Consider the following 24,882-nt stretch of genomic DNA (forward strand, 5'->3'; position numbering starts at 1 on the left):
GGGGTGCCTGAAAGTGAGGGGGAAAATGGAACCAAGTTGGAAAACACTCTTCAGGATATCATCCAGGAGAACTTCCCCAACCTAGTAGGGCAGGCCAACATTCAAATTCAGGAAATACAGAGAACACCACAAAGATACTCCTCGAGAAGAGCAACTCCAAGACACATAATTGCCAGATTCACCAAAGTTGAAATGAAGGAAAAAATCTTAAGGGCAGCCAGAGAGAAAGGTCGGGTTACCCACAAAGGGAAGCCCATCAGACTAACAGCAGATCTCTCGGCAGGAACTCTACAAGCCAGAAGAGAGTGGGGGCCAATATTCAATGTTCTTAAAGAAAAGAATTTTCAACCCAGAATTTCATATCCAGCCAAACTAAGTTTCATCAGTGAAGGAGAAATAAAATCCTTTACAGATGAGCAAATGTTTAGAGATTTTGTCACCACCAGGCCTGCCTTACAAGAGACCCTGAAGGAAGCCCTAAACATGGAAAAGAACAACCGGTACCAGCCATTGCAAAAACATGTCAAAATGTAAAGACCATCGAGGCTAGGAAGTAACTGCATCAACTAACGAGCAAAATAACCAGTTAATATCATAATGGCAGGATCAAGTTCACACATAACAATATTAACCTTAAATGTTAATGGACTAAATGCTCCAATTAAAAGACACAGACTGGCAAACTGGATAAAGAGTCAAGACCCATCAGTCTGCTGTATTCAGGAGACCCATCTCACATGCACAGACATACATAGGCTCAAAATAAAGGGATGGAGGAAGATCTACCAAGCAAATGGAGAACAAAAAAAAGCAGGGGTTGCAATCCTAGTCTCTGATAAAACAGACTTTAAACCATCAAAGATCAAAAGAGACAAAGAAGGCCATTACATAATGGTAAAGGGATCAATTCAACAGGAAGAGCTAACTACCCTAAATAAATATGCACCCAATACAGGAGCACCCAGATTCATAAAGCAAGTCCTTAGAGACTTACAAAGAGACTTAGACTCCCATAAAATAATAATGGGAGACTTCAACACTCCACTGTCAACATTAGACAGATCAATGAGACAGAAAGTTAACAAAGATATCCAGGAATTGAACTCATCTCTGCACCAAGCGGACCTAATAGACATCTATAGAACTCTCCACCCCAAATCAACAGAATATACATTCTTTTCGGCACCACATCGCACTTATTCCAAAATTGACCACAAAATTGGAAGTAAAGCACTCCTCAGCAAATGTACAAGAACAGAAATTATAACAAACTGTCTCTCAGACCACAGTGCAATCAAACTAGAACTCAGGACTAAGACACTCAATCAAAACCGCTCAACTACATGGAAACTGAACAACCTGCTCCTGAATGACTACTGGGTACATGACGAAATGAAAGCAGAAATAAAGATGTTCTTTGAAAACAATGCGAACAAAGATACAACACACCAGAATCTCTGGGACACATTTAAAGCAGTGTGTAGAGGGAAATTTATAGCACTAAATGCCCACAAGAGAAAGCAGGAAAGATCTAAAATTGACACTCTAACATCACAATTAAAAGAACTAGACAGGCAAGAGCAAACACATTCAAAAGCTCGCAGAAGGCAAGAAATGACTAAGATCAGAGCAGAACTGAAGGAGATAGAGACACAAAAACCCTCCAAAAAATCAATGAATCCAGGAGTTGGTTTTTTGAAAAGATCAACAAAATTGACAGACCGCTAGCAAGACTAATAAAGAAGAAAAGAGAGAGGAATCAAATAGATGCAATAAAAAATCATAAAGGGGATATCACCACCGACCCTACAGAAATACAAACTACCCTCAGAGAATACTATAAACACCTCTACGCAAATCAACTAGAAAATCTAGAAGAAATGGATAATTTCCTGGACACTTACACTCTCCCAAGACTAAACCAGGAAGAAATTGAATCCCTGAATAGACCAATAGCAGGCTCTGAAATTGAGGCAACAATCAATAGCCTACCCACCAAAAAAAGTCCAGGACCAGATGGATTCACAGCTGAATTCTACCAGAGGTACAAGGAGGAGCTGGTACCATTCCTTCTGAAACTATTCCAATCAATAGAAAAAGAGGGAATCCTCCCGAACTCATTTTATGAGGCCAACATCATCCTGATACCAAAGCCTGGCAGAGACACAACAAAAAAAGAGAATTTTAGACCAATATCCCTGATGAACATCGATGCAAAAATCCTCAATAAAATACTGGCAAACCGGATTCAGCAGCACATCAAAAAGCTTATCCACCATGATCAAGTGGGCTTCATCCCTGGGATGCAAGGCTGGTTCCACATTCGCAAATCAATAAATGTAATCCAGCATATAAACAGAACCAAAGACAAGAACCACATGATTATCTCAATAGATGCAGAAAAGGCTTTTGACAAAATTCAACAGCCCTTCATGCTAAAAATGCTTAATAAATTTGGTATTGATGGAACGTACCTCAAAATAATAAGAGCTATTTATGACAAACCCACAGCCAATATCATACTGAATGGGCAAAAACTGGAAAAATTCCCTTTGAAAACTGGCACAAGACAGGGATGCCCTCTCTCATCACTCCTATTCAACATATTGTTGGAAGTTCTGGCTAGGGCAATCAGGCAAGAGAAAGAAATCAAGGGTATCCAGTTAGGAAAAGAAGAAGTCAAATTGTCCCTCTTTGCAGATGACATGATTGTATATTTAGAAAACCCCATTGTCTCAGCCCAGAATCTCCTTAAGCTGATAAGCAACTTCAGCAAAGTCTCAGGATACAAAATTAATGTGCAAAAATCACAAGCATTCTTATACACCAGTAACAGACAAACAGAGAGCCAAATCATGAATGAACTTCCATTCACAATTGCTTCAAAGAGAATCAAATACCTAGGAATCCAACTTACAAGGGATGTCAAGGACCTCTTCAAGGAGAACTACAAACCACTGCTCAGTGAAATCAAAGAGGACACAAACAAATGGAAGAACATACCATGCTCATGGATAGGAAGAATCAATATCGTGAAAATGGCCATACTGCCCAAGGTTATTTATAGATTCAATGCCATCCCCATCAAGCTACCAATGAGTTTCTTCACAGAATTGGAAAAAACTGCTTTAAAGTTCATATGGAACCAAAAAAGAGCCCGCATTGCCAAGACAATCCTAAGTCAAAAGGACAAAGCTGGAGGCGTCACGCTACCTGACTTCAAACTATACTACAAGGCTACAGTAACCAAAACAGCATGGTACTGGTACCAAAACAGAGATATAGACCAATGGAACAGAACAGAGTCCTCAGAAATAATACCACACATCTACAGCCATCTGATCTTTGACAAACCTGAGAGAAACAAGAAATGGGGAAAGGATTCCCTATTTAATAAATGGTGCTGGGAAAATTGGCTAGCCATTAGTAGAAAGCTGAAACTGGATCCTTTCCTTACCCCTTGTACGAAGATTAATTCAAGATGGATTAGAGACTTAAATGTTAGACCTAATACCATAAAAACCCTAGAAGAAAACCTAGGTAGTACCATTCAGGACATAGGCATGGGCAAGGACTTCATGTCTAAAACAGCAAAAGCAATGGCAGCAAAAGCCAATATTGACAAATGGGATCTAATTAAACTAAAGAGCTTCTGCACAGCAAAAGAAACTACCATCAGAGTGAACAGGCAACCTACAGAATGGGAGAACATTTTTGCAATCTACTCATCTGACAAAGGGCTAATATCCAGAATCTACAAAGAACTCAAACAAATATAGAAGAAAAAAACAAACAACCCCATCAAAAAGTGGGCAAAGGATATGAACAGACATTTCTCAAAAGAAGACATTCATACAGCCAACAGACACATGAAAAAATGCTCATCATCACTCGCCATCAGAGAAATGCAGATCAAAACCACAATGAGATACCATCTCACACCAGTTAGAACGGCAATCATTAAAAAATCAGGAAACAACAGGTGTTGGAGAGGATGTGGAGAAATAGGAACACTTTTACACTGTTGGTGGGATTGTAAACTCGTTCAACCATTATGGAAAACAGTATGGCAATTCCTCAAGGATCTACAACTAGATGTACCATATGACCCAGCCATCCCACTACTGGGTATATACCCAAAGGATTATAAATTATTCTGCTACAAAGACACATGCACACGTATGTTTATGGCGACACTATTCACAATAGCAAAGACTTGGAATCAACCCAAATGTCCATCTGTGACAGACTGGATTAAGAAAATGTGGCACATATACACCATGGAATACTATGCAGCCATAAAAAAGGATGAGTTTGCATCCTTTTTAGGGACGTGGATGCAGCTGGAAACCATCATTCTTAGCAAACTATCACAAGAAGAGAAAACCAAACACCGCATGTTCTCACTCATAGGTGGTAACTGAGCAATGAGATCACTTGGACTCGGGAAGGGGAACATCACATACTGGGGCCTATCATGGGGAGGGGGGGAGGGGGGAGGGATTGCATTGGGAGTTATGCATGATATAAATGATGAATTGATGGGTGCTGATGAGTTGATGGGTGCAGCACACCAACATGGCACAAGTATACATATGTAACAAACCTGCACGTTATGCACATGTACCCTGGAACTTGAATTATAATAAAAATAAATTAAAAACAAAAACAAAAACAAAACAAAAACAATAAACATTAACTGTTTACCTGGTATTTTACTGTACTATGTGTGACCTGGTACTCAAACCACAGGATGCAGTTCTTTCCACTCTTCCTTCCCCTATCCAAAAGTGGAGGCGCTACACCCCATAGTTGCCTCCACCCCAGGCAACAAGTACTGCCAGACTTACACTGATGTTCCTTAAAAGTCCAGGGGCTCTAAAGTCAGCTTGGAGTGAATGCTGCCTGACCTAGGACTCACCTTTCAGGGCAGTGGTCTCCCCTCTGGCCTTATATGCAAGTCCAGAAATGACAGCCAAGAGTCAAGTCCTAGAGTCACGGACCTCAAGAGCTCACTTGGTGCTCTATCCTCCTGTGGTAGTGTTGGTATCTAAGGTGCAGGACAAAGTCCCCTTTACTTTTCCCCTTGCTTTTCTCAAGCTGAAGGAGTTTTGCCTTATAGCCACTACAGCTAGTAATGTGCTGAGTCTCACCTGAAGTCAACAGGTCTCAGAGGCACATGCAAGGCCCTCAATATAGTACCTGGGTATTGCTGCTGGTTATTGAGAACCCAAGGTCTCCTCAGCTATCAGGTGATGAATGCTGCCTGAAGTGGATAATTTTTTTCAAATGCAGTGTGTTCTTCTCTGGCCCAAGGGTTTATAGAAATGTCATCTAGTATCTAGCGTTTGGAACAGGGGCCTCACAACACTGACTGGTGCTTTATCCTGTTGTGTCTGAGCTGGTATCCAAGATGCAAAACAAAGTTATTCTTACTCTTCCCTCTTGTATCCTCAAATAGAAGGAAAGGACCTCTTTCAGAGCTGAGAGCTGTGTAGCCTGGGGTTATGCAAGGGGTGATGCCAGCACTCCCTTAGTCATTCCAGCTTTTCATTCAGTAGGTCATGTGTCCCCTAGTCCACTATCTTTGGGTCCAGTTCAGCACTAGGACTCATCTAAAAGATCTAAGAATTGCAGTCCTTGTGGTCTGTGCTGCCTTTCAAGTTTACTTGGAGACAAAGGACACTGTAGCCCTTGGTGGTAAGGTTTGTGGGAACTCGAGTTGGGGCCACTGGGATCAGTAATCCTTTCTGAATAAGACCAGTTTAAATGCTGTGTTCATGTGCACCTGTCCACTGAGTTTAGTCTGGTTTTCCACTCTGCTGTAACAGGAAAACACTGAGTGTAATGCCTCAAATTTGCTGTGTTCTCTCTCTACCAGTTTCCAGAGAGCCTCTCCACTCCACATGACTCCTTCAAGGAGTGGGGAAGGTGTGGTGTCCCTGATTCAAGACTGTTTTTTCTATGTCTCTAGACCCTCTTTCAACAATATGAAGTTAAAACCAGGTTCTATGGGTGCTCACCTAATTTTTGGTTCTTATGATGATTTTTTTTTTTCTGTGTAGATAGCTGTTAACTTTGTGTTTTGTGGTGGGAACAGTCAGTGGGGCCTTCTATTCTGGTATTTTGTTTTACCTCCTTTTCAATTCCATGATATTTTTTCTCAGAGAGCTTATGTCTTTGCATCTGAGCCGTTTGATTCTGAGGTTTAGACAAGTGACCATGGTGAGGCCTAGGGACAGCATCCATGCCCCATTCTCCCTGATCCTGCTGTGCTTCTTAGCCATGCTGTGAGGGGTTGGATCTTCCAGGCATTGACTCCACTGTACTTTGTCCTGGGCTCTCCATCTATCTGGTACATAAATTAAATTTCTTATTTTCTAGGTTTTTCACTAACAATGATGATCACTGAGAGTATATATGTGTGGTTTTTGATTATATGGATGAATTGTATAGTGGTGAAGTGTATTATATATATATATATATACACACACACACTTCAATAAATATAATGAAAAATGTATGTGTGTGTGTGTGTGTGTGTATACATATATATATATATATATATATATATATGAATGTAAAATGCCAGATATAACCTTCTGCATTCAAAGTATATAAGAAAAGTTGGGTGTGTTTTTGGTAAGAAAGTTTACAAAAAGGCATGAAAATGTACCTTTTTGTTAAAAGGAAAATAACTTTTCCTTGTTTACAGATTTTTAAAAGTTGTTTACATTGAAGTAATAAAAGTAAATAAACTTAATGAATATAGAAAGTTGGGGAAAGAAAGAAAATGGGAAAAAGTGTAATAGGTTCTAAAAGGGTATATGGAAATTTTATTGTGCATGCTCAAAGCTGATTGATATTGGATGAATCTATTTATAAAGTTCTATTAAAATTAGCTTTAGCATTAATAATACACTAATGAAAAGATAGAACTTGGTTTTCTCTTTTGAATAAGATTTTGGTGTAATCTTAATAAAAGATGGTAAAAGATTTTTATCTATTAAATAAACTGCAAAAGAAAAGGGGAGAGATTGAGATAGATTTTGATGGTTGGGGAAATTATTAATTTATAGTGACCTGTGATCTGATTTTGAGCAAGTGTTTTAAACTTTTGATATTTGATAAACTTCAAAATTAAATTAGAAAGTCTTAATTAGGTCTTTTTTACCTAAAATTAACATTTTAGATTTTAGCACTCCTGGATGTCCAAAAGAGACGTATTAGGCTTACGTGGTATGTTAAAGTCATATGGGAAGCATTATTAAATAAAAAAATAGTGTTTAACTTATATGAGTGGGTTATTAATATGTATTTCAAAATTGTATGAAAGTCTTACAATTCTGTTATTTCTTAGTACATTTTATCAGAAATAATTATGATTATTATGTTAAATAATTGTATGCCACAGAAATAACCAAATTTCCTTGCCAACCGTGTCTTTAATCATGGATATTCTGAGTCTTTTCTCATACACAGGCAATTATTGTTTTACTTTGTTTTTAAAAAGCAGTTTATAATTGACTAAAGTCCATAATTTGCAGCTTCTTCAAGGAAATTCATGGAAAGAACACTGAAAAATACTCTTCAACTTAGGTTCTGATAACTTTTGAGATCATACCAGTGGGTTGGGTAAAACTTCCAGAACTCTAAAAAGTTGATGCTTTTATGAAGATTGCCAACCCGACATCTAGCAGAACAAGAGTTAATTACACGAGACTAATAGAGGACTGGGATAACATTTTTATGATTTTTCTGATTGAAACATGCTGCCTATTTTTATATTTTGTTTTTCAGAGCCAAGATACCTTTTTTTCTTTTGAACTGTTTATAGCTAACAATTGGATAAAGTATACTTTTCGAGAAAAATTGATACATTTATCTTTCTATTTGATTTCTCCAAAATTTTGAAACTATTTCTATTTTTAAATTTATGGCAATTTAGTCATTTGAAGAAGTTTGGTAAGAGTATTTTTTCTTTTGTAAGGGTATAAAATTATAGACACTGGTTATTTTACCAAGTCTTTGATTAGAATGATGCATTTTCAGATATGACCAAACATTTTTGAGGAATTGGGACTGAATTCATATAGCCAATGAAAAACTTCTTGGAAAGACTGGCTTCATACCTTGTCTACACAGTTCCCTTACAAAGTTTGTGATCTTGCAGTAAGTAAAGTATGCCACTCTCTGATATGTCCAGGATATTCATTCAAGATATTTTGGGACCTTAAGAGAAAAGCAACCCATTCAATTTATACAGAGATTATAGACACAGTGTGATGTGATTGTGACTCTTTGGCTTTACTTCTTACTTTGGAGGCTTTAAAAAATTTAACCTGTAAAGCTTTGTTTTAAAATTCCAGGAAAACCAACTTTAAAAGAGCTTATATGGCCAGTCACAATTGTATGCTAAAAATTAGGCCAAGTATATTGGAACTGGAATTTATTTTTCAAATAAATTGGTCCTCTTATGTTTTATGCTTGGTAGAAATGGGGAACTAGAGAGAGAAAAATTATATTTCAGGAAAATTATACAGTACACCTGTTTGTAGACTTGCCCATTGTTTTTCAATTTTTATTATTTTTCTACAATTTAAACTGAATCATGCATTCTTCTCTGGCTGCAAGTCTCCAACTAATGTTTTCCAATTTTTCTTCAATTTTTTTTGACATGAGATCACTAGAAAATGAAACTACATGTCTTAAAGCCCTGCAAAATGAAGCTAGACAACTTGATATAGACATCACAAGAAATCACCACTGCAACTTATACATAAACAGCCTTCATGCTGGCTGAGGTATCGACTACTCAGAAAGTTCAATTGAACATTTGCTTTGAGTTATTATCCAGAAAAATCTGTCAGCTTGCCACTGCAATCTGAACACGCTTCAGAGACTCTAGAAAAACAAGTCTATAGAGTACTCCGGACATTAACCTTTGTTTTTCTTGTTTCCATAGAAATGCTTCTTATTAAAGATCTGTTTTCCTGCATAATATATACGGGCCTAGTCAATCTGCAATAGCATCTCCTGGAATGGGACACAGCTGATGAAATAAATGGATCTATTCTCAGGACTAAGAGACTGATTAAGAATGATGTACATATGTATATATACATATATAAATTTGCTCTTTTCTGCTTATCCTAATTTGGTTACTTTCTACTCCTTTGCCTTTTTTAATCTAATAAACTCTAACCAAAATATATTCAATGTTATAAGCCTTACTTTAACATATACAACTTCTTAATGTTTCAAAGTGGGAGCTGAAAGAAAATCAAAATATTTTACCCCAAAATATATTTCTTTGATGTATTTTAAGACACTTGTTTAGAAATCCAGCAAAGAGAAATAACCCTACAAAGTTTTCTTTTGTGGGGGTAGATTTGCATCTGTAGAGAATCTGCATTGTTACAGCTAGATTTTCTCTGAGGCCTCCTCTTATCCAGATCTAGGAAAGATATACTGAAAGTCTGACACTTTTATAGGTCTGAAAACAACATTTATCATGTATTCTTTCTGAGGTCTGCTACCTGTGAAGTTTCATCTGCATCACAAGACCACTTTTGCTAGCTAAGCTTCCTCTTGTCTACCTCCCATAACCTGTTTTGCCACCATGACCTGTTTTTTCAAAATCCAATCCCAATTCTTTCTGTAACATCAAGATGGTATTTAAGCTTCTGAACTCCATGGGGCAAGTGGGATGTACTCACTCTGTGTTTCTTTCCCACACGCATATTAATAATTTTATGCCCTTTCTCTAATTAATCAGACTTTTGTAAGTTGATTTTTTCATGAACCCTCGGAGGGCAAAGGAGAACTTTTCCTTTGACTCCTGTGCATTATCAAACTGCTATACAGAAATACCTGAGACTGAGTAATTTATAAGAAAAGAAGTTTAATTGGTTCATGGTTCTGCAGGCTGTACAGAAAGCATAACAGCTTCTGATTCTCAGGAGGCCTCAGAAAGCTTCCAATCACATGGCGAAAGGCAAAGTGGGAGTGAGCTCTCTGACACGGCCAGAGCAAGAGGTAGAGGTGCTACACACTTTTAAAAAGCAGATCTCATGAAAACTCATTTACTACTGCCAAGAAAATACCAACGGGGGTGGTGCTAAATCATTCCTGAAAAACTGTCACCATGGTCTAGTCACCTCCCACCAGGCCCCACAACTAACATTGGAAATTACAACACAACATGAGATTTGGGCAGGGACACAGATCCAAACTATATCAACTCCTATGTTAGATTTTACTATAGTCTTGAACACTGCTACCAACAGTTATCAGAATAAACATATGATCTTTAGAGTCTGCTTGAGAATCGTTCATTGCTTATGTATACTTACTAAAAGATCCTACGAAAAATTCAGAATTGACTGTTTTAGTTGTGAGGTCATGGAAAAAACAAAAAAAGGAAAATATCAGACTAGCTATTTTATGGCAGATCCCAGTTTATCTTTAGAAGAAAATTTCTTAGCATGAACTAAATCATTCTACATATAAGAATGTATTGTTCTAACTAGAATCCTTTTACATAAAAATGCCTAGACACAATGGCCAATCCAATTGCAATGAGCGCTCTGAATCCCAAGACTGTGACATTTTAATACTATTTCTCATTTACATAGACCAAACTTCCTGGATAAATGGTTGATTCAAGGTATGGAATAGAAAATATACAAGATAAATCTGGAACCCTATATGCCAGCGAGCAATGAAGCTAACAAAAACTGTGAAGATCATGTCAAAAGGACTCTAGTTCCAACTTTAATAGGTTCTTGTAGCCAAATAATATACAGTTTGAGCCTCAATACAGATAGAAATTAAAACAGATTGAGAGCATCAAATACATGTAAATCCATTATTTTATAATGGCATGGAAAACAAGTGTTCACTTTTAAAAAGTGACAAAACACTAATTATCTAAAAACTGTAAATAAGATTAAATAATCATACATGTAACCTGCCTTTCTTACATAAACTGTATCACTAGTTAATAAAATATTAGATTAAAAGTATATCTGTATAAAATTATTCTAGATTTAAAAGCAAACAAAATAATAAAATTAAAATATTGACATTTTGAAGCCCCACCATGAATATATGCATTGAAGATCAAAAGCTGCTAACATTTAAAAAAAAAGCTGAAAACCAGTCATACGCCTCCTGATGAAAGGACGAGACACCACCAATAGCCTTGTCACATGGATTGCATCTGACTCTGATCACATTTTTTAATCCAGCTGCCATTTTGCAGAAAATGCAGAGGAACTTACTGAACTGTACTATGATTACCAAGCAGAAAGCCCAGATTGTAAAAACGTTTAGAAGTCAAATCTAAGTTCTTAAAAAAATAAATTGTAAGAAAGAAAAGAATTAAGAGAGGAAATCTATTGGTTAGATGTGATGTAAAAGTCATATCAGTTTTTGTTTTAATGGGGAAGCTTAAAGCTATAGTGTCTACGGTTGCACACTTGGGTAATAAAACCAAAAGACATGCAGGAAAGTGATTACTAAAATGTCAGAATGATGGTTACATTTGGAAGGAGGAAAAAAAAATGTGATTGAGATGGGACCAATGGAAAGACATCTAGCATAACTTGAAAATTTCCTTTTCCTGACCTGGGTGTTGGGTATAATGGTATTCACTTCGTAGTAATTATCTAAGGTCATGTTATCCCTGAGGGAAATAGTGATTAGTAGGAAGCATAAGTGGGAATTCTGGGATGCTGGACTGTATTCTGCTTCTTAATCTAAATGCCAATTACTTAAGTGTTTTCAATTTCTTACAATTCATTGGCCTGTTTACTGACATGCACTTTTCTATATGTAAACTATATTTCATAAAGAAATTTAAAATGTCATTGGCATTCCATTAAACACTTCAGAGAGTAATGCTTCTTCCATTAGGCTCTTCTAATGAGAAATATTCTACCATTATTAATTTCAATATACAACAATTTAAAAATTGGACCTTGATCACAGAAAAAAAAAAAAAAAAACTTACGCAAAAATAATCATAACACTGTCCATGGGGGCCAGATACACAACAGGGGTAGGATTAACCTTGGCATTTTTTATTTTTTAACAGTAATCTGTTTTTCTTAGAGATAATCCATCCTAATTTTCAGAAAATTTTCAGCTTCACTCAGAAAGTTAATTTGGGCACTTCCGTTGAAATGGTTTGACTCTGTGCCCCCACCCAAATCTCATGTTGAATTGTAATTTCCAATGCTGGGGAAGGGAGCTGGTGGTAGGTGATGTGACCATGGAGGTGGATTTTTCCATTGCTGTTCTTGTGACAGTGACTGAATTCTCATGATATTTGATGGTTTAAAGTCTCTGGCACTTGCCCTTTCTTTCCCCCCCCCCTCTCCTTCTGCTATGTGAAGATGTGTTTGCTACCCCTTCATACTTCTGCCATGATTGTAGGTTTCCTGAGGCTTCCCCAGCCATGCCTCTTATAAATCCTGTGGAATTGTGAGTCAATTAAACCTCTTTTATTTATAAATTACCCAGTCTCAGACAGTTTTTCATAGCAGTGTGAGAATGGACTAATAGAGAAAACTGGTACTGAGAGTGGGCTACTGCCCCTTTGTTTTGGCCAATTTGTCCCATTTGGAATAGGAGCATTTACACAATGCCTGTACCTCCACTGTATCTTAGAAGTAACTAACTTGTTTTTTATTTTACAGGCTCATAGGCAGAAGGGACTTGTCTTGTCTCAGATGAGACTTTGGACTTGGGCTTTTGAGTTAATGCTGGAATGAGTTAAGACTTTGAGTGGACTGTTGGGAAGTCATAACTGTGTTTTGAAATGTGAGAAGGACATGAGATTTGGGGAGAATCAGGGTCACAATAATATGGTTTGGCTCTGTGTCCCTACCCAAATCTTAGGTTGAATTGTAATGACCAGTATTGGGGGAAGAACTTGTGGGGAGGTGATTGGATCATAGGGGCAAATTTCCCCCTTGTTATTATTGTGATAGTGAGTGAGTTCCTGTGAGATCTAATTATTTAAAAGTCTGTGGCACTTCCCTCTTATCTCTCTCTTTTGCTGCCATGTGAAGACCTGCTTGCTTCCTGTTTGCCCTTTCACCATGATTGTACATTTCCTGAGGCCTCTCCATCCATACCTTCTGTACAGCCTGTGGAACTGAGTCAATTAAACCTCTTTTCCTTATAAATTACCCAGTCTCAGGTAGTTCTTTATAGTAGTGGGATAATGGAGTAATACACCTGTCATGTTAAACCATCTCTATATCTTCAGTACAATCTGTACCTAATCAGGGTACTGGTTTTATGTGAAGATCAAGTTTGTTGTTTGGTTACCACACATAAACTTGGTTTGTGTATATGAGATGTTAGAGATGTATTTATTCAAGAGTAATCCACAACCTGTGGTTAATTTCTCACTGAGGTATGAGCACACTAACATAAAAAGGTAAAGGGGCTTATGAAAAATTACCCAGAAAAGTCACTCACTTTTATATCTACCATTCAAACGATGATTTCTATAATGGTCAAACATTTGTCAATATCTTAGCTTAAGTGATAAACAATACTTTCACAGCTCTTAAGTTTCAGTGGAGAAGTTTAATTGTTTTTTGTCCAAGTGTTAATAGACAAATAAATAGCTATAGATTCCCTATTAGCCAAGATGGTGTTTGGTGTTACACTCAGACTAATATTACTGCCATGTAAAATGACAAATCTCTAAACTGAAAGAACTGACCACTTGGAAACTTGTTTTCTTGGCTTAGATTTAACTTGAATCATAACATTCATTATGCTCTACATAATCATGCTACTGTTCCATTAATGTCATATCAGATGGTCCAATAACTCATCATTTGACAAAAAGGACAAAGAGGTCAGACACTGGTCCAACTACAAACTGTTGTTTCTGAGACAATGATGCAATCTAACGATCATTTGAATTGAATAGAACTGGAATAAAAGCATTCTTATGGCTGACTTTATGATCTACTCAGGATGGCTGAGGGGATTTGGGATTAGAAGAGTCATATAGTCATCTGAATTGCCACTGAAAAAATAGGATGGCTACAGAAGATAAAGAGCAGGGAAATCTGAGTGACAAAACAAATATTGTGAGCCCTGGGTAGAGAAACAATAAATTTATTGGATGTTAAATAGAATAAAAGATAGTATTTAAATAATTCTTTAAAATTCTGTTTCAAATACATATATTTTGAATTCTAATAAGTCAAATTGACATAAATTGGAAACACCTCTGATAAAAATTGTAAAAGCAAGAGGTACAATGGCACAACATTAGGACCTCAGCTGTGAACACTGTTCGATAAATGCAGTTAATATCAACTTCTCATAGGGCAAATAATTTGTATGCCATGCCAACTCCCAAAATGGAAAGAATGGCTCCCAGGCAAGACTTAATGATAACCAGCTGAAAGTTATTAACATATCTAAAGATAAAATATATAGATCCAGGTGTGCTTGCTGCTTGTGTGGGTGGTGGTATAGCATGGGGGTAGAAGAGGGAAAAGCAGAAAATGTAGAATAAAAATAGAAGGGTACTGAAGCATACCTTGACATTGCCCACACGAGCACATATCAGGAGGCAAGAACTCTTAAATAATACATTAACCTTTAATTTTTAGAATGCTTCCATATTTAAAGTTCTCGAGCCCCTAGGAATTCCCTTTAGCAAGTATCTAAGTTAATGAGTGATCGTTCTAGCTGATTTCAAGTTCTGTCTTCCATGGTCTTCTCTTTCCCTAGTATTTCATTATCCCTGGAAAATTCTTACATATTCCACAAATTCATCCTGGCTTCACTTATCACCTTTCCTACTGACATGAGCTCTGTTCTTCTCTTTTTGACATTGTTTTGTCTTTACCAGTGCCACTTCACTCCAATGCGAACTAACATTTCTTTCTTAATGTCCTAAATATGTTCTAACTCTAATCTGTAGAAGCTAGCAGATCTTTTCTGTGAAGTAGTATAGCATTCTGGTTAAATGTGTGGACAGATACTATGCCTTAGGTTCTAATCCATTTGGCCACTTACTAGCAGTAAGACCCTAGGGAAGTTACTTATTTGATGCCTGAATTGCATTTTTTGTAAAACAAAGATAATACTAGCACTGATATCATATACCTTCATTGACGATTAAATGGAAACTTCCAAGTGAGCATTAGGAGCAGTGCTTGGCACATAGTAAATGCTAGCAAAGTATTATCCACATGGAAGCTTGGGAACAAACTATTGACAACTGCAATGAAGAGAAACATAACAAATTTTACCTAGTGTTCATTGACTAGTGCCTATAAAGGGAACTTCCTAACTGGCTATTTCAGTCTGCCCTCTTCTATAGGATTCTGTGTGAAAAGTATACTTTATAGCTCACTTACTAGAATTGCCTTGCCCGTGTCCTCTCTCCGGGGTCCCCACCATCAATCCCCCTCTCTGCCTGCAATAAATCAGAAAAGAAAGTTCTTTCTCTTCAGCAATTAAAAATTGATCACTTTGTAAAGCTGCAACTTGGGACCACACTGGAGAAGACTTTTACATGACTATACTCAGTTAACAAGCTCCTTAAATTCCTCATTCTAGGAAAGGATTTTGTCTTCTTATCAATATAAATGGAAAGCCAGTAAAATGTTTTTCCCAAAACAGAAAATAAATTTTCCTTAGTCCTACACCACAACCCCCATCAAGATAGGTAGTGTTAATTACACATTTGAAATAGGCTTCCCTTCTAGAATAGCTGGAGATGCCTTTGAAATACTACGCTTTTAAATATACATCACCTTAAGAAAGGTTTAACCTCTTATATCACATGGGTAACATTCTGGCATCAATTTGGGCAAGATACTTAAGCTTTCTATTCCATCATCTATACAATGAGGTTATTACTGCCATCTACCTATAAGGGAGGAGACCACCCCTCATATTGTCTTATGCCCAATTTCTGCCTCCAAAGAAAGAAAAAGTAAAAACTAAAAGGCAGAAATGAAAACCACAAGCAGACAGTCTGGAGCCACACCCTGGGCCTGGTAGTTAAAGATTGATCCCTGACCTAATCAGGTTATGTTATCTATAGATTACAGAATTGTATAGAAAAGCACTGTGAAAATCCCTATCCTGTTTTGTTCTGATCTAATTACCAGTGCATGCATCCTCCAGTCACGTACCCCCTGCTTACTCAATCAATCATGACCCTCTCACTGTTCACCCCCTTGGAGTTGTGAGACCTTAAAAGGGATAGGAATTGCTCACTCAGGGAGCTCGACTCTTGAGACAGGAGTCTTGCCATTGTCCCTGGTTGAATAAACCCCTTCCTTCTTTAACTCTGTGTCTGAGGGGTTTTGTCTGCGGCTCGTCCTGCTACATTTCTTGGTTACCTGACCGGGAAGCTAGGTGAAGGTTGGATGGTTGAGGAAGCTCCTTAGGTGGCTTAAGCCTGCCCTATGGAACATCCCTGTGGGAGACTCCGACCAGCCCAAGAAACACGGATCCTGAGAGCGCTCCCAGGTAGGCATTTGCCCCGGTGGGACACCTCACCAGAGCAGTGTGTGGCAGGCACCCGTGGAGGATCAATACAGTGACTGAACACCAGGAAGGAATGGACACTTGGAGTCTGGACATATAAAACTTGGTAAGACTAGTCTGAAACTTGCCCATTCTGCTTCAGTGGAAGCGTGGCCTGATCACCCATGGCATGCCTTTATCGGCACTTTGGTTTTGGTTTTGGTTTTGACTTGGTTTGAATTGCTTGACAGGACTGGTCTTGGGAACTTGCCCACTCCATTTGAGTGGAAGCATGGCCTGATCACCCACTGCATCCCTTTATCGGCACTTTGGTTTTGGTTTTGACTTGGTTTGAGTTGCTTAACAGGATTGGTGTTGGGAACGTGCCTACTCCATTTGAGTGGAAGCTGGCCTGATCACCCACAGTATGCCTGTAACAGCACTTCAGTTTTTGTTTTTGACTTGACTTGGATTGCTTGAAACTTTGGTTTTGGTTTTGACCTGGCTTGGATTTCTGGATACTCTGATTTTGGTTTTGATTTTGGTTTGGTGCAAACTGCAAAAGTGTGTGCATGCCCTTTTTAACTGTCCTTTGTTTTGTGGTGTGCGTGTGATGTGAGCGTGGTGTTTTGTCTCAAAGAAGCATAGGTCAGGCACAAATAAGCCCACCCTACTAGGAACTATGCTGAAAAATTTCAAAAAAGAATTTAAAAGAGACTGTGGAGTACTATGACACTAGGAAAACTTAAAACTTTGTGTAAGATAGACTCTCCAGCATTAGAGGTAGGTTGGCCATTAAAAGGAAGCCTGGACAGGTCCCTTGTTTCAAAGGTATGACACAAGGTAACCTGTAAGCCAGGGAACCCAGACCAGTTCCCATACATAAACACTTGGTTATAGTTAGTTTTAGGCACCCTCACCCCCAAGACACAGTGGTTAAGAGAACAGCAGCATAAGCGGCTGGCAGGGGCAAGGAAAGACTAGCAGAGAGAGAGAAGAAGAGACAGAGGCAAAAGGAAAGTCAAAGAGAGAGACAAAGCCAAAGAGAGAAAGAAAGAGAGAAAGAGATATACAAGTAGTTAAGAAAAAAAAGTGTACTCTATTCCTTTAAAAGTCAAGGTAAATTTAAAACCTATAATTGATAATTGAAGGTATTCCCCGTAACCCTATAACACTTCAATACCACTTTGTTGTCAGTGTAAACAAGGGTGTATCCCAAAAGCACTGAGGGCTTCCTATCAAAAGTCCTTAACCCAGTAACCTGTGGAAGGCCCAAATGCATTCAATCTGTAGCGGCAACTGCTTTCCTAACAACAACAAAAAAGTAAAAAATAAATAAATAAATAAATAAATAAATAAATAAATAAATAAATAAAAGGAAAAAAGGGGGGAGATTTATATAAAAAGAGTATCATATGGTAAATTCTTGTCCTGAAATAAATTAACTGGTTGCTTAAAGAAAGAAATATTTGTAATAAGTCAGAAAGTTGAGGCATGTCAAAGAATTGTCTGTGAAAGTCATGAAAGAGACAAATGTTATATAAAATAATTTATGCAAAAAATGTATACTTCAAAAGTAACTAGTTCTCCTGAATGTAAAACTATTGAAAAAAATAAACAGTTTATGTGGAAGGTATATAAGAAAAGCAAAATATACCTTTGGTAAAAGGATTATAAGGAGGCATAAGAATGTACATTTTAACCTACATTAAAAAGTTAAAAAAGTTATTGTTTTGAAGGTTTAAGCAAGTTTTAAAGCGTTAATTGTAAAGAAAATTCTGTGTGTAAACATATTGACTAAAGTTAAAGAAGTATCATCCGGTTTTTCTGTGAACTGGACATTAACGTAAAAGCATAACAGGTTTTTCGTAAAGCACCAACCTGCTCTTTAGCAAAAAGTATAAAGGGTTAAAAAGAGTCTATAAAATCTTATCTCATGGTCAAACATTAAAATTTAGATAAATATGTCTACAAGGTTTTATTAAAATTAAGTTTGTCATTAATGACACATTAATATAAAGATAAAATTTAGTTTATCTCGTATAAAAATCATACGAGAAGCATTGTTAAATGTAAAATGGTATTTGGCTTTCTTTGGTTTAAAAACTAATAAAAACAGGTGCTAAAGGAAATTTCTCAGTAAAAAGGCACTAAGGACTATAAAGTCCACTGTCAAGGTCCCCACATTTAAAACAAAAGGTCAATTTCTTAAAAATTACATACTTGGTTTATCTTCTACTTTCCTTTCCCTCAAAAACTGAAAGTCTTTTAGCACACGTACCACTCCTAGAATTTCCGGTAAACCAGCACCAGCTTGAAGATCACATTCTCATCAAAGGGTGGAAAGAAGAAAAACTCGAGCCAGCCTGGGAAGGACCCTGCCTTGTGCTGCTAACCACCAAGAGTGCTGTTCGTACAGGAAAAAAAAAAAAAAAAAAAGGATGGACTCATCACACCTGAGTCAAGAACGTGCCACTCCCTCCAGTGTCGTAGGCCATAGTGCCAGGGGAAAACCCTACCAAACTAAAGCGAAGAAAATTTAACTCTTTTCATCTATTCTATTACTCTTTCTTCTTTTCTTGTTCTATTGCTGACAATCTAGCTATTGACATAACCAAGTCAGTTTCGCCTCAAACTATTGCATTTATTGCTTGCCTTGTTATACCCTCTGGGGACTTGCCAAGTCAAAGACAGCTTTTTACTTCAGAAAAGTACTTCTGTCCCTCCTGACTCTCCTCAGACTGGGCATTAGTAAACTAGGACCTTTTAATCCAGGGAGATTTCGATAAAGACCCCAGTGCCAAACAGGAGTCTTTCCCCCGATGTAGAGCTTTCATGCCATAGTTGGTCCAACGTTCTGTGGACCACTAAAGAGCAAGGATAGACTGCCCCAACCGGTTTTTGTAATTTCCTAAAACCATACATTCATTTTACTAGAGGATCATAGAAGTTAAAGACTTAAAACAAACTTCAGCAATTAAGACAGGATACCAAGATGCAAATGCTTGGTTAAAACGGATCAGGCCGGGCGCGGTGGCTCAAGCCTGTAATCCCAGCACTTTGGGAGGCCGAGACGGGCGGATCACTAGGTCAGGAGATCGAGACCATCCTGGCTAACACGGTGAAATCCCGTCTCTACTAAAAAATACAAAAAAAACCTAGCCTGGCGAAGTGGCAGGAGCCTGTAGTCCCAGCTACTTGGGAGGCTGAGGCAGGAGAATGGCGTAAACCTGGGAGGCAGAGCTTGCAGTGAGCTGAGATCCGGCCACTGCACTCTAGCCTGGGTGACAGAGCTAGACTCCGTCTCAAAAATAAATAAATAAATAAATAAATAAATAAATAAATAAATAAATAAATAAAATAAAATAAAATGGATCAAATATTCCATCTACACCTTAAACAAAAGCAATTGTTTTGCTTGTGCACATGGAAGGCCAGAGGCCCAGACTGTCCCCTTTCCACTAAGGTGGTCCTCCAGTCAACCGGGTGTAGGCTGCATGGTAGCTCTTTTCTAGGATTCTACAGCCTGAAGTAGTAAGTCATGCCAAGCTCCCTCTGCTATATCCCAAAGTCTGCCACCCTGCAGGTCAGCACTCAAGGGCCATCCAGCCTCTGTCTCCCAACACTAAGTTCACTTTGTGTCTCTCATGACAGAGAGGAAACTTAGCATTACTTGGAGACCTGAAAGGATGCAGTGAGCTTAAGAATTTTCAAGAGCTTATCAATCAGTCAGCCCTTGTTCATCGCTCATCCCCAAGCAGTCGTGTGGTGGTATCATGGTGGACCTTTACTGGGCACTCCACCGAATAACTGGAGTGGCGCTTGTACTTTAATCCAGTTGGCTATCCCTTTCACCCTGGCATTTCATCAACCAGAAGGAAAAAAAAAAAAAAGACATCGTAAAGTGAGAGAAGCCCCTTATGGGTCTTTCAACTCTCATGTCTATTTAGACACAACTGGAGTCCCACAAGGAATACCAGATCAATTTAAAGCTTGAAATCAAATAGCTGCAGGATTTAAGTCAATATTTTTGTAGGTGACAGTTAATAAAAATGTAGATTAGATAAATACATGTATCACAACCAACAGCAACGAGTTTTTCATGAGTTAAAAGAAAAACTCATGTCGGTCCCAGCCCTGAGGCTACCTGACCTGACGAAACTCTTTACACTTCATGTGTCAAAAAGAGAAAAAATGGCAATTGGAGTTTTAACCCAGACTGTGGGGCCCTGGGCAAGGCCAGTGGCCTAGCTCTCAATACAACCAGACAGGATTTCCAAAGGCTGGCCCCCAGGTCTAAGGGCCCTAGCAGCAACGTTCCTGTTAGCACAAGAAGCAGATAAACTAACCCTTAGGCAAAACCTGAATATAAAGGCTCCCCATGCTGTGGTAATTTTAATGACTACCAAAGGACATCATTGGTTAACAAATGCTGGATTAACCAAGTACCAAAGCTCGCTATGTGAAAATCCCCACATAATCATTGAAGTTTGCAACATCCTAAACCCCACCACCTTGCTCCTGGTATTAGAGAGCCCAGCTGAACATAAGTGTATAGAGGTGCTGGACTCAGTTTACTCTAGCAGACCCAACCTCTGAGACCATCCTTAAACTTCAGTAGACTGTGAGCAGTATGTGGATGGGAGCAACTTTGCCAACCCCTGCAAAGTGACTGTGAAGAAGACGACAAGCCCTGCTCCAGTCACACCCTGAAACTGACTGGTCCACGCATGGCTGAAGCATTAGAAAACTCATTGTGGGACTCATTTCCCTTAAAATTTTGACTTTTACAGTAAGGACTTCAACTGACCTTCCTCAGACTGAGGACAGTTCCCAGTGTATACATCAAGTCACTGAGGTAGGACAAAAGGTTGCTACAGTTCAATTATTTTATGGTTGTTATAAGTGTACTGGAACTCTAAAAAGAACTTGTTTGTATAATGTTATTCTATATAAGGTATGTAGCCAAGGAAATGACCAACCTGATGTGTGTTACCACCCATCTGAGCCTCCCATGACCACAGTTTTTAAAATAAGATTAAGGATTAAGGACTGGTGGAGGCTCATAAATGATGAACAAAGTGTTAGCCAAACAGAAGAAAAAGGGGAGTCCAAAGAAGTCATCTTAAAATTTGATGCTTGTGCTCTCATTAATAATAATGTTAGGAATAAGATGTAGTTCTCTTAATTAGAAAAGAGACTATATGGCAGAAAATAAGTACATTGATCATAAATTAGGACTGTATGGAAATAAATGTAAATACTGGTCTTGTGTCACTTAGGCCACTTGGATTAAAAAAATATGAAAAAGATCCAGTTCACCTTCAGAAAGGAAAAAATGGCCCTTCTTGCCTTCCTGTACTAAGAGACAATGTAACCCCTTACAGCTGGTAATAACCAATCCCCTTGATCCTCGCTGGAAAAAAAGAAGAGTGTGTGACCTTAGGAATCGAAAGGGCAGGACTGGATCCTTGAGTAAATATCTTAGTTGGAGGAGAAGTTTACAAACGCTCTCCTGACCCAGTGTTTCAAACTTTCTATTATGAACTAAATGTGCCAGTACCAGAAATTTCCAATTAGCCTAGCATGTAGCCCAGTCTCTCAATATCACTTCATGTTATGTATGTGGAGGAACTGTGATAGGAGATCAATGGCCATAGGAAACCCGAGAATTAGTACATACAGACCCAGTTACTGATGAATTCCTGGCTCAATAGTATCACCCTGATAATTTCTAGGTCCTAAAAGCCTCAATAATTAGACAATATTGCATAGCTAGAGAAGGAAAAGAATTCACTCACCCTGTAGGATGACTTAGTTGTCTGAGACAGAAACTATATAATGGTACCACAAAACAGTCACTTGGTGGAGTTCAAATCACACAGAGAGAAATCCATTTAGTAAATCCCCAGAGTTGCAAACTGTGTGGACCCACCCAGAGTCCCACCAGGACTGGACAGCCCCCACTGGATTATACTGGATATGTAGGCATAGAGCTTATGCCAAATTACCTGACCAGTAGGCAGATACTTGTGTTATTGGCACTATTAAACCATCTTTCTTCCTACTGCCCATAAAAACAGACGAACTCCTGGGCTTCCCTGTCTACGCTTCCCATGAAAACAGAAGCATAGCTATAGGAAATTGAAAAAATGATAAATGGCCCTCTGAGAGAATCATACAATATTATGGGCCTGCTACTTAGGCACAAGACAGCTCCTGTGGATACCGGACCCTCATTTACATGATCAACTGAATCATACGGTTACAAGCTGTCTTAAAAATAATCACTAATAAAACTGGCAGAGACTTGACTATTCTGGCCTGGCAAGAAACTCAGATAAGAAATGCTATCTATCAAAATAGATTAGCTCTCGACTACTTTATAGCAGCTGAAGGAGAGATCTGTAGGAAATTTAACCTTACTAATTGCTGCCTACACATAAATAATCAAAGGCAAGTAGTTGAAGACATAGAGATATGACAAAACTAGAACATGTGCCCTTGCAAGTGTGGCATGGATTTGATCCTAGGGCCATGTTTAGAAAATGATTCCCAGAACTAGGAGGATTTAAAACTCTTATAATAAGAGTTATAATAGTAATAGAAACCTGCTTACTGCTCCATTGTTTGCTACCTGTACTTCTTCAAGTGATAAAAAGCTTCATTGCTACCTTAGTTCACCAAAATGCTTCAGCACAATTGTCCTAAATGAATCGCTATCCATCTGTCTTGCAAGAAGACATAGGTAGTAAAAATGAAAGTGATAACTCCCACTATTGAGTGAGAGTCTCAAAGAGGGGGAATAAGGGAGGAGACCATCCCTCATATTGTCTTATGCCCAATTTCTGCCTCCAAAGAAAGAAAAAGTAAAAACTAAAAGGCAGAAATGAAATCCACAAGCAGACAGCCGGCACCACACCCTGGGCCTGGTAGTTAAAGATCGACCCCTGACCTAATCATTTATGTTATCTATAGATTACAGACATTGTATAGAAAAGCACTGTGAAAATCACTATCCTGTTTTGTTCTGATCTAATTACTGGTGCATGCAGCCCCCAGTCACGTACCCCTGCTTGCTCAATCAATCATGACTCTCTCATGCACACCCCCTTAGAGTTGTGAGCCCTTAAAAGGGATAGGAATTGCTGACTCAGGGAGCTCGACTCTTGAGACAGGAGTCTTGCCGATGCCCCCAGCTGAATAAACCCCTTCCTTCTTTAACTAGGTGTCTGAGGAGTTTTGTCTGCAGCTCGTCCTGCTACACTTCAAAGGGTTGCTTCCAGGATTAAATAGATAAAAAGATAAATAAAACTCTTATTCCATTATCTGGAATATAGCAAATAATAAATGTTAAATATTTTTAAATTATGATAATAGATCCCAGAAAAAAGATACTTAAAAAAAAAAAAGTTTTCTATGCTCCTTGTTCTAACTTTCCTCTGGAACCTTAATGAGCTTCTGATGCAGTTCACGTCTACAAATTTGCCAAGAATAGCTGATGAGATTCAAGGTGACTGTAAAAAGTTGCACCTTTTTTACATATTGTGTTTTTTAAGAGAATAAAAGAACATGTTAACAAGGGTTTAGCTCTTTTTTAAAAAAAGGGCAAGGCAAAGTAACTCATATAAATCACCTGATTTTCTTATTTTAAATTACTGAATACATTTTCTATGTCACTTTACTCATCTTCTTTAATGATGCTATTCTGAAAGTTTCCTTCAATATTTTGACATTTTCTGGCTGCTTTTGTATGATTGTTATGAGTGGTTCTGGAACTAGAAATATCCAGTTTAGCAACATACTAAAAAAGGTTATTTATGCTTTAGTTTATGACTGTAAAACAGTTGAGCAGTTTATAAAAGTATTATTATTGATTCTAGATATCATTGGTTTCTTTGAGTACATTCTTAAAATTTTTATTATTTGTATAGTCAGAGGAAGATTAGGAATAATCTCTTTACTAAACTGAAGAGGAGGAAAACAGAATTTTTTTTTTTTTTTTTTTTTTTTTTTTTTTTTTTTTTACTTTTAAAAGGTCTTGCAGGTATGTTCTGTGATTTGGTATTTTGTACTTGGTAAATAGGTTTCATGGCATTGTTCTTTCCATTTTTATATTAACATTTTTGGATTTCATATTAAATGAATCTTGGCATCAAAATATTTCAACATGTCTCTCTTTTTGGTGAATCTCATCCTGTTGGTTGATTTGTCTTCTGGCTGTAGTTTTCTCTGTGATTTCATGCAAGTCTTGTTATCAACCTTAAATAATCAAAAGGCTCAGGATGTAGTTAAAGAGTTTATTCAAGTGCAAAATGTGAGAGAAGCTGTCTGGGAAGCAGAACTTCATCAAGGAAG

Source organism: Rhinopithecus roxellana, chromosome 7 (genome assembly GCF_007565055.1).
Source record: "Rhinopithecus roxellana isolate Shanxi Qingling chromosome 7, ASM756505v1, whole genome shotgun sequence".
NCBI lineage: Eukaryota > Metazoa > Chordata > Mammalia > Primates > Cercopithecidae > Rhinopithecus > Rhinopithecus roxellana.